Below are 17,394 nucleotides of genomic sequence, written 5' to 3'. Positions count from 1 at the left end.
GGTTCGATTTTGGTGCAAAGAGATATAGCCCCTTTCATCATAAAATTTGAACCAAATATACATTTCTATTAGGGGCAATTTGGAGAAGGAAACAAACAGGACATCACATCCTAGTGTGGACTTATTTAAGTTTTCCATAGTGGCTGCATGGGACAACTTATCAGCCAAGGCTGTCTTCAAATCATGCATGGCCTTCAGGCGATGTGAGAAGTCTGTTATTAATAAAGAAGGTGGCCTTATTGAGTGGAAAATTATTATAAACACCTTGTCTACATGTTTTGTTTATTATTTTTTTTCTTTTGAAAATATAAAATTATTGATTTATTTCTAAATCTATCTCTCGAGTCCACATTTTGCTGCCCTACTCAGTATACAACACATTTAAAAAGGATATAAAATAAAGCCCAAGGATAATAACATTTGCTTTTGTTGTAGTATGACGTCATTACCATGCATCATCATTATCCAAGTTATTAATATCATCGTTAAATGTCAATAGCTTCCATACATATTGTTTTTTATTTTGCTTTTTTATAAGTAAAATAATAGGAAGTTTGGTACGATACGAAAGAAACTTATGATTACTATGAATTTTCCAATCCATACAACATTTATTAATTAATTTATTTATATCGTCGTAACGAGTACTTTACTTAACATTACACACAGGAAAAGCATTAATTATTCACTGGAACACATCATTACATAAAAGTTATGTTCAATTCAAAATTATGGCTTCCAGAGAAAGACAAATATCTAGTAAAATATAAGATCTAGATATTATATAATTGATGTTGATAGGAATAGATTTTTAATTCATTTGGAAATTCTCGGGTTAAAAATTGAACCTCTTGGTGGTAGTGTTAGCAAAAGGGATTATAAGGAGATATTTTTCTACCTTAAACAAACTTGTAGACCAATTCAATAAAAAAAAAATTCTGACTTAATGACAAAAACTGAAGTTTGATAGAACATATTTTTGTTATTCAATATTCTCCATAAACATTTTCGAAAGTGTTTTGTGAAAAAATAATAGGCCCTAATACATAGCAAGTGATAACTTCAAACTTATTCAATTTTGTAAGGCAAGAGGGTAGAACAGCCCTTAAAAGAAATATATGAACTTGACAGTTCTTGATAGCGGTTCTAAATATAAAAAAGGCATCGGAGCAGGGCTGCCAGTGAATTTTACAACAGAAAACTAAACGTAGCTATAATGTAACCAAGATTTTTTTTTAAACAGGCCAACAATAATAATCAGTTAATTTTCTTATCTTTATTTATGATTTTTTTCTACATAGGACAAGGGTTGAAAAGATGTCCCTATTTGTTTTAATTTACCTCTTTTTCAGTTAGTATCTATTTGCAAAAGTCAGCCTTCAAAATTTGATGACAATCTGGTTTTAGTTAGTAAGTTATTATGCTAAGTATAACGCTACTTTTGTTATTCCCAAAAAAATAAATCAAAAACAGGGTTGTTTTTTTATACGACGTTAACGATAGAAAAAAATACCATTCAGACCAAAAAATGCCTTGAAAATTATTATGTGTACTTTTTTCTATCAGAAACAACAATTAAACGCTGTCTTGATTACATCAAAAGTGGTCATAGAGACGCCAATGACTTATTACTCAGTGAACGTCCAAATGAAAATGTAACAAGGTAAAAAAATCAAAAAAACAATCAAATCGTTTGGATTAACCTTCAAGTGAAATTGATGGAGTTACCTGTCATTGTAATGATATCAAAAGAACGTGTTACCTTTATACTGCATGATCATTTGTCGATCAGAAAGCTCTGTTTAAATGGGTGTGACGTTAATTTTTTTGTTAAAACAAAAAACAAAAGCGTCCCGACGATTCTGAGAAGTGTGGGCAATTTTCAAACTTAACAAACATAAATTTGTGGGTCGGTATGTGAAATTGAATGAAACATGAATCTATCACTTTATTCTAGAATCAAAACGATCATAATTTGAATAGACATCAACTGGTGAACCTCTTCAAAAGCGCCCTATAGCACAACAATCAGGTGGAAAGGCTATGGTCTCGGTATTTAGAATGAGTATGTTATAATATTCATGAATAATTTTTGGAAGGCAATACCATCGACAATGATTATGATTAGATCGTTTAAAAGTATGTAGAAATCACGGTTAAACAGCCTCATTTAAGGAGGAAGAAAGTGCGTTTTCAACCGGATAATGCACCGTGGCAAAACGCAATCAAAACAATAGTAAAACAGTATGAATTGAACTTCGAATTGCGTCGTATCCAACTTACTCTCTACATTTAGCTCCCTGCGACTACCGGCTGTGAACAGACTTAAAAAAAGCTAGTCAGTAAGAAATGTCTCTCTGATGAAGAGGTGATCGCTGAATCTGGGTTTATTTTAAGGCAAAAGATAAATCCTTTTACAAAAGAGGCATTGAATTGTTGGAGCGGTTTAGCAATAATTGTGTCTTTCATTATGGAGATTATATTGATGAATAAAGCCAATTTTGAACGAGAAAAAAAGAGTTGTCTTTGTTAAGCCAGATACTTTTTAGTTCATGAGTATAATGATATTCGATTTTATTAAAACCAAGTGATTCCAAGTGACCAAGTGATTCCAAGTGACCAAGTGATTCCATTTTTATTTGAAAAATCTTGAAATTTCTCCCAAACTTACACAGTGCCTTGATCATATTTTAAGTTCTTTGGATATAAAAAATATCTGAACCAGTTTGAGAACGTTTAAATGATTTGGGCAGCATTACGATCCTTCTTATACTCCTCCACGACGGTATAACCTGATAGAGCGTCGACACGTACAAGATAGGATTTACCATTTCATGTAAATTAGTCAGTCCACATCTTCTCAAAATAACCTGTAAAGTATTCAATCTAATTACAATTGTCGTGGCTCTTTCACTTTCGCACGGCTCACATTTTTCTACATCATTTCCATTTCATTATTCATTCCAGGCCAGTAGGTGGATTCTGTTGCACTTTCCTTTGTTTTCGTAATTCCTTGATGAGGCGAATGCAGTTTTGTCAAAACATCTCTTTGGTATGCCTTTGGAACTATGATTATCGTCCCTTTCAAAAATAGTACATCATTACCAGTAAACTCATTCCAAACGGCTTTGAACAATTGTACAAAAGGATTTGAAAATACACTATTATGACTCATGCCACTCTCTATACATTTTACTAGACTTTGATCATTTTCATCAACGAGGGCTATTTTCCTCATCTCTTCAATAATAGGCTATATGAATCCAATATCCCTAATATTTTTTGTCCATCACAAAGATTCTGGTGATAGCTATACGAATTAAATCCTTTGGTCTCAGTATCTTCTTCCTGCTGGGTACTCAACAGTTACAGCAGAGAGAGAGCATCAGCAACCAAATAATCCTTGATTTTATTCTATGTAACATAAAACTGATAATGTTAGTGATCCATCCTTATCTTCTGGACCCTCGAGTTTCAATCTGATTGAGAGAATATTTATAAAATATCGTTTGGATGAATAGTGATTGGTGGTTACTTCAAACTTCGGTAATTCACTTAAGTTAACGTAATACTTTTTCATTGCCCATTTGATCGCACAAGTCAATCCATTTCAAAAACTCTAAGTATTTGATACCGTCTTAGATTTGGGTTTGCAATTTGGCTTAGATATTCGGGTGACTTTGGTTCCTAACTTTGATTGAAATATTCATTAAATCTTCCAAAGATTTCTCCAAATGAATATCTACTTGAGATTCAATTTCGACGAGCTCCACCTCTATCTGAATCAACTCATCCACCTCCTTTGTATATTATGTTTTATCCCAAAAATTGAATACTTCATCCACTTCGTCATTACAAATTTTAACTACTTTTTTTACAGGTTCAAGAGTTCGAGTTACTTTAAACGGACATGAGCTATTTTCTCTATGATCTTTTCGGGGCACCTTGGGATTTTCTCACGGATTTCTGGATGTTGATCTCTATTATCAAAACAAATTGTCAACAATTATTGATTATTTCCCCCGTAACATTTTCTTAATGGCATCTACTGATTCTGTGACATCCATGTATTTTTGTACATTATGAATTGAACAGAACGGTAAAAACGGCTGAATTATCATAAGTAAATTAAAACGTAATAAATGTCCAACACTTTTAATCATTTCATTTTACTTTTTTTAATAAGTAAGTAATCAGGAAGTTTGTTATGGGCCGTGAAGTACTTTCTTTTTTTCCCCTATTTACTACCTTACATATTTTAGTGTCCATTTCATTTATATAAATTCGAGGAGGAAAATATTATAAGAGATAGGAAGAAAGGTACTCTAGATGTACATTAGAGTGTTTCTTATTTATTTTTTCTAAAATATTGAGAGGAAATACTGGGTGGTCTATTAAAATCTGAACACTTACTAATTCAATAAATAATCAAAGTTGAGTTAGGTATTGAAATTAATTCATATTTCAATATATTAAAGCATACACAATTAGTTACAAAAAGAAAAGAAACTTGAGTTCTCCAGCCTACGTACAAGGTGAGAAAATGACACTTAAACGTGATTGACGAATTTCCAAGTAGTTTGGCGTCACCATGGCCATCGTGTTCACCGTCACCAAGTCCAAAACTTTGTAATTAAAAAAAAAGCTTTTAAAAAATAGTTTAGATTTTATGATAAAAATTAAGGGCAAAATAAGTGGGGGCTATATGTTTTTGTTTTTTTCTTGGGCATAAGGCATTGTATTTTATTAAATAATACTATCAATCCAATTGTACAAATTTGCAACAGATTGATAAAAATGTTTTAAAGATTTATAATCGTATAGAAAAGGATCATGACACTCATCCTCAGTGCGGATTTTGTTACGCTCAAAAGTCATTCTATTAATGAACAGTTTCAGCAACAAAATCTATTACTATTGTTTCAAATTCCATTATACCAATATATTTATAAGTATGATAGAGTACTTTAGGTTCCGTAGAAGTCCTTTAAGTCCAAGGTAAAGTTGTTCTCAATATTTACCTCCAGAAATTCCTGAGAGATAGACACTCAATAACTCTTCATCATTCAATGCATGTCGGATCCAATACGAATTAATAGATTTTCATAAGTCACTGAAGTGTAAGACTAATAAGCCACCACTATACCAGGTACATTGATATTTTATCATTTTTTTCTCCAAATAATAATTTTAGGGAAAACTATATTAAAACTTTCGAAAGAGGTAGAGGTAGAATATAGGTAGTTATTTATAATTAAAGTTTTTTTTTCCGACTTATATTGACTACTTTTTAACTTAGAAATTATAGTTGTTTCATAAAGTTTGAAATTTACAAATTTATTGGCCATTGGCATTGACACCTCTATAAATTGATGAATATGTTAATATTTCTTAATTTTTTATCAAAAGAAGCTTTTATAAAAATAAATACAAGTTTTATGTACTTACTAGGGTCATTTGAAAAGTTCGTGCATAGTCCAAGAGATGGTACTATTAAAGCAAATCGAGGTTACGTTTAGTTAGTAGCATTTCTTGGAAGAACCCACGCCAAATTTTACCCTGATCGGGCTATTTCTTTCTCTTTGTCATGCATTTGAATAGAGTAATCGTCCTTAAAGATTAATGGAACTGACTTTTGGATTTGCAGGGAATAATCCTCATGGACTATCTGAAAAAGGGTAAAGATATTGCAGGTGCATATCATTTATCGTTATTGGATCGTTTGAAAACTGAGCTGGAAAAAACACCCACGATTGGCCCAAAAAAAATCGATTTTCCATCAGGAGAGTGCACTGGCTCATACCTCAGCACTTATGATCGCAGAACCAATGGAAATAGGGTCCTAAATCGAGATGCCCACAGCACTAGCAATCTCACTCATCTTCACTTTTCTGGCATCCATTACCATATCAAGGATTTTATCAAACTTTGAGAGAATGGTTGAAATTGTTGGAAAGGTGAAAAGTGGGTAAGGCCAACTCAAAAAAATGTCCTTGATAAAATTAAAATTTGACAGAGCGGAACTACAACGACAATAGCAAAACTTTCTTTACCGCTCGAGACAGCAAAATCTCATCTGTATGATCCTACGGCAATGTGGTGTTTAAGACTAAAAAACATTGAACTGGTAAATAAATTTTTTAATTTATCGTGGTTGTTCCGACTGAGAAGCAATTTAGACATAGCAGTCATCCGGTGGATTTTTTTAAGGAATATACACACACTATGTTTGCAAAGAGAATTAGTGTAGGCCTGCAAGAGTTATATTTAAAACTACGATGACAGTCGACGGTTTCTGGAAGCTGATTTCAAGGTCGAGGAGCTCAGTCATCAAGTCTGTTCTTCCAATGCAGGAATATAACGAACCGATCAATTTCAATCATAGGATGGGAACTGGGGGTTAGTTTTTTTAAGAGAGTGACTCAATTCAATTGGTCAATTGAAAAAAGATCCTCCAAAAATCTCACCTCAGAATTTCCATCAACTTAGGAAGATCAAACCCAAAGGTAATATGTATCCAACAAGGTTTTTTCGCCCACCTATTCCATTTTAATTAACGCTTGAAGGTGTATCCACTTCACACACTCAGAAAAAAATATCTGCTGGCGACTTAGCCTTACCTGACTACCCTATCCGTCTAGTCAGAAACCGCTTTCTTAACTTATGTCGTGACCCAACAAAGGAGGTTATGATGAACTCAAGGTAGTTTTCAAAAATCGCATCAAGTCTTCATGAGAAAAATGCCTCCGCTATTGCAGAGCAACCTCATCTATTTTAACTATTAAGTCTATGGAGGATGATGAGTGGTGGATGTGCTCCTTTTGCAGTTCAGCAATTGAAATCTCAAGGCATCTATTTCATTACTACCCAAATGTCTCCCATATTGTAGTTTTGGCCTGCGGTTTGCTACAAGAAGTGGGGGGCTCTCATCTCATTAGATGAGTTGCTGGTAATTTACTTTTCCAGTCACAAAAACCACTTTACACGAGAAGCAGTTATAACTAAAGTTTTACTAGTCGTCTATGCAGCCAGGTCTTCCAAGTCTAACATACCCATGGGGCTGAATAAACTCATAGGGAAGGTAATCTCCATTTTAGACTCTTTTAGACAGAACAGCTATCGCTGAGTTTGTATAAAGATCAACGTTGGACCAGGAAATTCCCTGGACCAGAGAGATTCAAGATGTCTCTTCTTTGTTACTATTGAATTAAATAAATGAACAAGATTCACGCGTTGTGACGTCAACAGGGAGTTGATCGATAATACGTCATATATGTATTATATTTATACTGAATAGTATATCGGGAAAAAGGAAAAGAGTTAGCGAGGAGTCTAGAGAGGAAAGAAAAAACACGCGTTCAAAAAAGATGTTTACCTATTTGTATGTTGACACAATGTGTAATATTGTTTTTTACTAATTTTTAAAATACTTTGACCGTACTTCTAATTTATTGTATTTATGTACCTATATTTTCAATTAAATATTAAATAATGTCATAATTACGGTCTTAGACTGAATAAATCAATATTCACTCTGAAAAAAAAAAAATCTGGTGTAGTAATTTCAACAGGGCGTCCAGCATGTTTAGCGTCATTAGTGTCCATATGGCCAAACCAAAACCTTTAAAACCACTTATAAACTGTTTTATTGAAGGTTCAGTGTCCCCTGTAATTTTTATCAAGCTTCTTTTAGTTTCCTGAGGCGTTTTGCCTGAGGATGTTTAATCAACACACGAATTTCTTTTTCGTCCATTTTTTTGAAAATCACTCCACTTTCTCAATTCAAATGAATGCCAAACAGAAACAAATGGACCAATATGCCTGAAAGTTGGTTTGTGTTCTTCCAAGAAATGTTACAAGCCAAAAATTACTTCGATACGTACCAGTAGAGCCATCTCTTGGAACTTGAACTTACTTTTAAAACGACCTTCGTATAGATTTCAAGGAGATAATTGTATACACAACATACTTTGCATTACCAAAAATAGTCTTCTGGATAGAAGATTGAAATATAAAACATAACGTAAGTTAATTTTGTTAATTAATAGTTTGTTACTTGTTTGATTTCTAGAGGGAGTATTCGGCATTGCTCGAAGTTATCAGTCGCTGACAAACAAATAAACACTTTGCTGTCATAGTATTTCTTTTAATAATGACGTACTGAGCTTTAGCTACACTGTGACATTGCTACTTTGCTATTTCTTAGATCCAGTGGTCATGTAGTTCTAAGATATTAAGATTTTATTCAAAAATAAGGGGTCGATCTACAAATATACTAACTTTATCTTATTTATATATATTACTATTGCTGAATACAGTGACCCCCACCTTGCGGCTAATAATATTTTTTAATTTACTCATACTCTATTAGACACAGAAACTGTACTGAGTCAATAGTAGGAATACTTAATCCGGTGAAAATAGAGGAATTCTCGGTGTGTAACAAAATTGTTTATTTGATACAAAAACAAAGAGTGTTTTGATTAAATCGGGGCTAATGCACTACCGATTTGTTATGATGCAGCTATAAGGATGACTTCTTTTTTAGCATGTAGACACGTCGTTATATTAACAAACTTTAATAAAGTTTGGGCACCATGGTGACAGCTACTCCAGATATAAAGGCGGATACATCAAATGAGCTCTGTTTCAACATTCATATGTAATATTATAGCTATTTTCCAGTAAATCTGTCGAAAATTGTGGTTTCAGTGACAATTTAAAGATTTTTGAAAAATGTACAGATGGGATCTGAAGACCCTGTATTTTATATTTTCTCCCTCTGAAATTACAAAACAGCAAAATGGTAATATGGTGCACTGACAGAAGAGCCTCAGTAGCGAATATACTTCCTATAACAGGAAGTTGCATGATTTTAGACTGGAAAATCAGGTAATTTCTGCTCATAAAATAAATGTGAAAAATTACTAATAGAAAAACAAAATTTTACAACTTTTTTCTCACAAAAAATAAGAAAAACTCAATTAAATTATAAAATTTGTAGTCTATGAGCCTCAGAGTACCCCCTGGTAAAATTTAACTAAGTTGCAACTGGATGGTAACCAGTGGGAACAGCATGTTCGCTCAGAACTTTAGAACCATAAAATAATAATCAATAATGTACACGTCATTAATCATTATATACTATATTGTATCCTGTAAATTACCAATTAACAAGATTTATGAGTTTCTTTTTTCTACAACTATCATGAATATTATATTGTATTATACAAAATAAAAAGATAAATGGTCCTCAACACATACCGATAAAACTGTATGACTCTCAAGCCTCTATTTGTACCTATTAATAATATATGATTGGATGCGGGAGGGATTTTCATTTCGAATCCGATTCAAGTTAGGAGTTGCAGTATAATATACCTTGATTCTAGTGTTAAATGATATAAAAACATGCAACTACAGGTGTATCCAAAAGGGTGAAAGTAGATGGAAGGTCTCATTATGTGGCAAAGGTTATGAGGTTATGAGTTTCTCTCTTATCAAGTATACAGGGGAGGGAAAAGAGGGACTTGGAGTCGATCTATAGACTGAAGATACAGGCCGGAGGAGATCACATCAAAGAAATAATCGTAGTACTTTACATAATGAGATGTGATCTCCACCGCCCTCATCTTCAGTCCACGGATCAACTCCTAGTCCTTCCTCTCTTATGCACTACCACCTAGCTACTATAAAAATAAAGATCTTGTCTCATAAATATTAAAAGAATAGTAATAACAGCTTTAGAAAATAAATAACACTATTCAGATTGCCAACTATGTACTAAAAAATCTAGCGCACGATTTATGTCATATTTTTTACATCTTTAAATTTGATTTAAGAGACAGATGTCGATAATATGACCAAGAATGTATAGAAAACCTTATGTATTTGGGAATCTGGGTACTTTTAATTTTTTTCAGAGCTGTTATCCTAATCATTTCATTCCAGAAAAGAGAACATATAAGTTTAAGGTAACTACTGGTGAACGAACTCATGAAAGACAGAGATTAACACTGACGATTTACTCAAGAGTTCTAAGCGTAATTCTTTGTTAAACTAGGAGTAGAATTGAGGATCTATATTGGAATAAATTGAGGCTATATGTCCTTTCAATATAAATATAAAGGGAAATTTCTGTTTATTTCCTTTTAACAATATATTTTAAAAACAATTACTTATAAAAAGATGTGTGTCTGAGCTCTCTTAATAATTAATGTAGCCACCCTTAACGGCAATGATGGCTTCCAGATGGCAGCAGAAGGCATGTCGCCCGCTGAAGATGAAGTCATGGCGTCCCAGTACTGGCAGAAAGTGTCTATGAGGACCTCAGTGTTTGGATGAAGGACACCTCAGACCTTCCTCTCGAAACTTGGGGTGGAGGGGGGAGGCTTCACCCCTGAAAGGGGAACAAATGTGTTAAGAAAGAGTTCAATAGAACTCAAAGGATCATTCGAAAGAGTCTTGCAAGATATCTTGGAGATGGGTCTCTTTCATCGCTGGTGTAAAAGGAGGCCTACACAGCCTTACATGGCTCTTCCTACTCACTTTTTTGATAGTTCTCTGGACAGTCTGGTATGAAATCTCGAGATCTCATGAATAGGCCCGCATTAATTAAAGGGGATTGGTGTGGGATGTTTTCTTTAACTCCTCCCCCAAGTCCAGTTTGATCTTTATAACAGAGACTTCTCCAACGTTTCAGACTTGCTGATGGCTTGAACGATGGTCCTAGAGACGCCCATTGCTTAGAGTGCACGAGCAAAAATTCGTTGAGCACGTTAAAGTGTCATTTTCTTGGCTTTTATGTAAGCTAGAGAGCTCAACTTTGTTTGATTTTGTAACTAATTGTTTATTACTTTATATATTGGAATATGAAGTAATTTCAATCAATCAACTTCCATTAATTATTGAATTAATGAGTGTTAAGATTTCAATGTATCACCTGGTATATACGGAGTGATATTTGTGCTTGGTTTCTTACTTTAATAGCTGCTCACAGTGGATTGAATAAAACGTTACTGCAGCCAGGCTGGTTTCCACCAAAACCTTCTTTAAGTTATTATGATTACCATGTAGAATTTTGCATTTTTTCGAGCACATTTTATACAATTATAGATATACGACAGAACATCATTTAGACTAAATGATATCAATGGAGATTTAAATATATGTTGGAGGCCTGTTTGTCTCATTTTACCATTAGTTTAATTATAATATGTACTACAATGAAAGCAAACAAACAAATAACGGTTTTATCAGGATGTAGGCGGGGCAAAAGTTTTAGTGGTAGAATACTAATTATTAAAATCTGAACGTGAGAGGCCCTTAAAGATGTAGAGTAAATTTCTCTCTTATTATCAGTAATGCATTAAATAAGTACGTCCGTTATGTAAAAATAAAAAACAAACAGAAATTGAATATACCTAGACAATTTGACGTTTTATTACATTAGCTGCAATCAACCGTTACAGGAAGGAAAAAGACACAAATCCCCCTCCCTATATAGGAAGAACATACATATAGTTATTACTCCCGAGCAAAATCTTATTGTTACTCTAAGTCTTTCATTAGGGTATGCATTAGTGTTAACTGTATACTTAGCACGTTGTTATGATACCTAAATTGTTTCATGCAACCTCTCCTCCAAAAAGAAACAGGAAAATCCCAATTTGCAAATTATTTCCCACAATGGAATTACGAGGGTGGTCTGAAAATTTTCCAACCTCAACGTGAACATGGAACCATTCTTAAATAAAAGCAATTCCCATAGATCAGCATCTTATGACAGTTACTCGCCAAAGTTTCAACATTTTGGAAAGGCAATTATCATATAACAGTCGTTTGAGTGAGTATTTTTATGAAAATGGACAAAATCGAGTATCATGCTGCCATTAACTACTTTTTTTGTATGTGTAGACTTTAACTAGATTCAAACAATAGCAAGCATATAAAACCGTGTTGTGCTAAAATTTGGTACGTCTAAATCAATCCAATTCGGAATAACTGATCCAAAAACAAAAAGTGCCTCCTCAACAATTATTTTGCTAAAAAAAACGTCAAGTACTATTTGGACGGGTTTCAGAGATGAGAGCATCGTTGGGGGAAGTCTGAACAGTTACAAGGAGACTATGTTAAAAATATAAATGTATTGTATCTTTGTTAAATCGGCAACTTTTCGAACCACCCTTGTATTATTCTATAATTGTTGGAAATTATTCACAGCTTAACAAAAAATCATTCTATATCAACACTTATTAGAATAAAAAAACTGATAGATCGACACCTTACAACAAAATACCCTTTTGTGTGTTAGGAAAGTAACAGCATGTAAATTGTGTTTCCTCCAAAGTGCTTTGAAAATAAAATACATTGTTTAGATTGTTTACTAGAAAAAACCGCTCCCGCTTTCTATGACATATTTTATACAACTCTGCTTATAATATATATTGTACATATAGGAAGGATATACAATATTAGTATGACGATAACATGCTTCTGGCGCCCTCCCCCCGTTACTCCCCTTCTTCTTTTCTTCTTCTTTCTTTTAACATTTCAGTCTAAAGAGTAGTTTTGATAAGAGCGGAGAGCTCAGTGTGTCTTTCCTTCTCTTATTGTATCCCTTTTTTCCATTGTTTGTTGTTCATTTGTTCACCACTTTGCAGTAATACTTTTACAGTACAACGAATAGCAATAGAGTGTGTACTACCCATTAAATAATAAATAAGAAGAAAAACATCTCACTTCTTATGTAAAGAATCATCAGTATGAACTATTCATTGGAGAAAACGTACTTTAGGTAAGACTTCTTCTTATTTCGTACGAATGTGGAAATGAGTTATGGCATTTGTACAATACTCTGCGTAGCTTCATATGTACAAGAAAATAGATTAATGCTATAATCCCAACCTTGAGAAAGAAATGGATTTATCTTGTCTTTTATTATATCATCATTATCATATTTTAACAAAAAATGATAATATATTTTTTTATTTTCCTACTTGACTATTGATTAATTTGATTTTGACTTCTTTATTCTGTACGTGATTATTTGTTTTCAACCTATCCCTATATAAACATGAAACATGGTAGAATGATTAATGTGAAAAATAAAAATAGACACATCTGTATGCACAGTGGACACACAAATGGTATCTTTTACCATATGTGGCATGTCAATAGAAAAGAAAAATAGAAGGATTTTCTTTAAAATTGAGTATGCATTACTTTTGTATTCTTCGACGAATTATCATCTATTTATATCATCAAATTACTTGCATTAACCCGTTGGTTACGCCACAAATTGCACTTAAAGCAGCCACAACTAAAGGATAATAAGTCGAGATTTTTTTTTTTTTGAATGTAGCCATATTGGAGCTATTATAATTCTATTAAATCAAATAAAGGTTTTAAAACATAGCTAAAGGTCAGGTGGTTGGCCTCATGTTGAGGTCCCAAAAGTCTGAAAAGTTGTTCCTGGGTCTTATGACACGGAGCTCCGTCTTGATTGAAAACAAATTTGTCCACCAACTTTTCTCTGGCCCATGGTAGCACCTTCTTTTCAAAAGTTCAATGTAAGTATCTGCATTGAATCACTCACTCTTCCCTAGAAAAATGGGAGTACAGACTTTCCCTGTGTTGGCCACTGGATTTTTTGTTCTCAAGACATGGATGTTCAGTTGCGATGTAGCGGCTGCTCTGCTTATTCGCAGTGGCATCAACGGTGAAAATGTATTCCTCAGAAAAGAGCAAAACTTTGCCCGACTTTTTGTTGGCCTTGAGAAAATTTGGAATCTTTTTTGCTCTTTCCAAACATCTCAGCCTGCTCTGTTCAGAGATAAGATGTATTGTTGTCCTCCTCCGTGATTGTGCACTAATATCATTCCGGATTGAAAATATTAAAATATTTACCACTAGGTAAGTTCAACCCTGTACTTATGAATTAAAAAACAATACAAATTGGGATATTCTCCTTCTCTTGATTTTTCTTCAAGATCGTTTTTATGTTGACACACCACATATGTAATTCATTATTTATCAGAGGTGGGGATTGGACTTTAATTTATATTTTTGAAGACCTGTGAACCGCTTTTATTTCAAGCCATTGGACTCGAATCTCCATTTAATTTTTCACTGGCTGTAAAGTACTCATTACAATATTGTTTATTTTCGGTGTACTTCAATTGAACTCCATGAAATTATAAAAGGATTTGGACTTCATTATGACTTGTGAGCAATGACTTGGGAATCGACTTGAAGTATCGATAGAAAGACTTTTTCCTTACCTAATATGTTATTTATTCAAAAATTACCTTCCTTATTCTAGACTCGAATTGGACTCAAAAACTATTTTATTATACTAGAATCAAGGAAAGCCTTAACAGTATGAGTCTTATTATAATTACGGACTTGAAATGAGCTCAAAATAAATCTGGGGACTCAATGGAAATATTCAAGAACTTTTGAGCAAAGCTTGAGACTTGACTTTGGACTTGCAATACCAGAATTTTCCTTCGCTTCTGTTATATATTCAAAAGTTACCCTTTCTTGTTTAAAATATTGAGTCCCTGACGTTTATTTCTAAGTAACATTGAACAAAAATGAAGTACAATAAGAACATTCTTACTTATTAAGTTACTTACAAAATATAAATTACCCATTAAAAAAGATTCCTTTTTTCGGGCAATTATTTGAACTATGATATTTTTGGATGGAGAGCATCAAGAAAGCGATCTCTGTAAGACGGAAGCTCTCATATACCCTTTTAAAAATGAATAGATGCAATTTAAACACTTCTCTGGACAATAGATAAGATTTTGAAACGGTGGTACTGAGAGATTTTGATAATTTCCTAACTCGATAAGGTTTGACAACACTGTTTTAGTCAAACGGCGTTATAGCTTTTTTAGTAGATAAATACTTGTACAGCAATAAAAAGAAACTGTTTTGCCATATCTTTAAATTTGGGATGATACAGGATTCAGAAAATGGGTAATTTTGAACAAAAAAGTCATTTTGAATAACATACAACAAAAAAAAAAAATGTTATAAGATTTGGCAAATAGTCTTTTTTTGATGTCCTTTAGAAGGCAATAGAATTGTGTAATAAAAGCTTTACCAAAACAAAACAAGATACTTTACAGGGTCGTTCAGTTAAATCTGGACCATGTTTAACTGCATCCTGATCATTAAGGAAAACAAAAAGAGGCTTTAATTTTATTTACTAATTCTGATAAGACAAAAGAAAAATCCTTCAATATGTTCACCATCTTCGAAAATCATTCACTCAATACGATTCCTAAAGGATTCACAAGCATTGATCACGGGTGACCTTTATTTTTTCTGTAAGGATATGACTTTTGTAAAGGTTGTATGGCTTTATCCTCCAATCAGTTATTATGGCCATGGAGACTGTTACACGGCTTGGTTGGCGCTTTTTGACAACAACATTAATTGGAGTTCCTGGAGATATCTTTACGGACTGTTCCAGGCCGACTAAGAATCAAGAAGTGCATTTTTTATCATTCCAGAACTTGTGGGCTTTTCACTTATCTGTCCCCTCCTCCTTCCTCGATTTTTGACGTCGTTGGCAGTGATCTTTACATAACCGAGATTATATTTGTATTATTTATCAAATTATCGTTTTTTATATTATTTTTTTTATAATTAACTCTTTAGAGGCACTTGCACAAAAGTAATAAAAAATTATCATCACAACGAAATAATTATCAATCTGTAGACTCTATTTGTAAGGTCATATGGTGTCAAGGAAGTTTCATACATCAAATGAAGGTTCTTAATTGAATAGTAACATTCTTCAATATCTCAACTCATTTTTGAAGTTTGAATACAGAACCCATAATTGGCATATATATCTTTATTAATTCTAGTAAACGATATACATAGATATTTACTGAATAATAATTTGGTTTAAAGTTATTACATGAACTACATGGATTCATGTGATGTGCATGTTGTCTCTTAGTCCACGGATCGGGATTGAGTATTTCTCAATTATAAAGCTTCCAGCTTCCCCAAAAATTAATTATATCTAAACTTACGATATAAGTTTTTTTACTGCAGGTTGGATCATGTTATGGAATACAAAAAAGTGAGAGCCAAGAGTTCTAAAAACCCATCCGTCAAATATAATTGATAATGATAAAAATTAAAATTAAAAAAGAAATATTTACATTTGAATGTATCCTAAAATTTTGAAAAACATTGCTACGGATCCTGCCCAACGACCAATTCCGTATAACTATATCCGGATTGTGTTTAAACAAAAAACTATCTATAGGGATTAAAAAAGGTAAACGTCTAAAAATGTGTTTTTTCTTTTCTATCTTTTCATTATTTAATCAGGCATGGGAGGGTTAACAAAAGAAGAATTCTCGCCTATCTTTGGTGTAAATTGATTTAAAAAGGCATTACAAAATAAATATATACAAATTGAAATATATTAATGATATTTTCCCTCTACGAATGCTATTTTATAATTTAGAAGGGTCTCCTCTTTATAGCAGTAATTCATTCACCCCCCAAAAAAAAAAGAATAAAATAAAATATTTAATGGATAGTTGATATTAATAAAAGTCTTAATTTTTTAATACCGTATATATCAAAAGAAAAAACTTCTGTATTTAAAATAGCATTAGTGCAGAATAAATATCATAATTATTACTAAATTCATAAATATCAATCTGAATATGAATTTTTAAAGTAATATACACCAAAGATTGGCGAAATTGCTTAGTTCAGAGGGATAATTTAACAAAATAACGACCCATTAAATAATGAACAAAAATAAATAAAAAAAACACGTTCTTTTCCTTATCTAATTTTTAAAAGTAGTTTTTACATAAGAAACTACTCAACTCTGTGCATAAGTTTGCCTGCACGTTATCTTTCTTTCTCGAATTTGGAGATTGTAAAAGTGGAAAGTCGACACTCAGTTATTCCAACCGTTCTAATATCTGGAAATAACTTTGTTCGAAGAAAATATTATTTTAGGTGGAAGAGAGGGACTATATCGAGATATTCTGATAATGTAAATGTATTTTGGTCTCTAAGTCTCTCCCCCTGACGAATTCTCCATAAAACACAAACTCATGGTCTTCTCAAGCTATTTCTTTATAGTTAAAAAGTTGTGACAGTTGAATTTCAACTTTTTGCTGTAATGGTCTCCAATTTCGAGATAGAAAGAGAAAGTATGACGTACTGGGAAACTCATACATTGTACTCAAACTATAATACATACATACTAAAAATGGACTTTGAGCATACATATTAGGATATTTTGTTTTATATTAGCACATAAAAGAGAATTAAGTAAAGTGGAAAAACTATTATTATATTTAATAATACATAGATATTTTCAATACAGGATTTTAAAAG

The 17,394-nt window shown here is 32.7% G+C and overlaps 1 protein-coding gene across 9 annotated transcripts in view; it reads left to right on the top strand.

The window, feature by feature from the left end:
- The first annotated feature begins 12,554 nt into the window (after nt 1–12,554).
- LOC121118003 (uncharacterized) overlaps nt 12,555–17,394 on the top strand; it is a 95,112-nt gene continuing 90,272 nt past the window's right edge. For all 9 annotated transcript variants that reach the window (XM_071888789.1, XM_040712537.2, XM_040712538.2 and 6 more), the window contains exon 1: nt 12,555–12,796. The gene's annotated coding sequence lies outside the window, so the exon portion shown is untranslated. The remainder of the gene's footprint in view (nt 12,797–17,394) is intronic.

The sequence above is a fragment of the Lepeophtheirus salmonis genome, chromosome 5 (genome assembly GCF_016086655.4).
Source record: "Lepeophtheirus salmonis chromosome 5, UVic_Lsal_1.4, whole genome shotgun sequence".
Lineage (NCBI taxonomy): Eukaryota > Metazoa > Arthropoda > Copepoda > Siphonostomatoida > Caligidae > Lepeophtheirus > Lepeophtheirus salmonis.
Note: the sequence above shows the minus strand (reverse complement) of the source record. Positions and strands in the feature narration are given on the sequence as shown.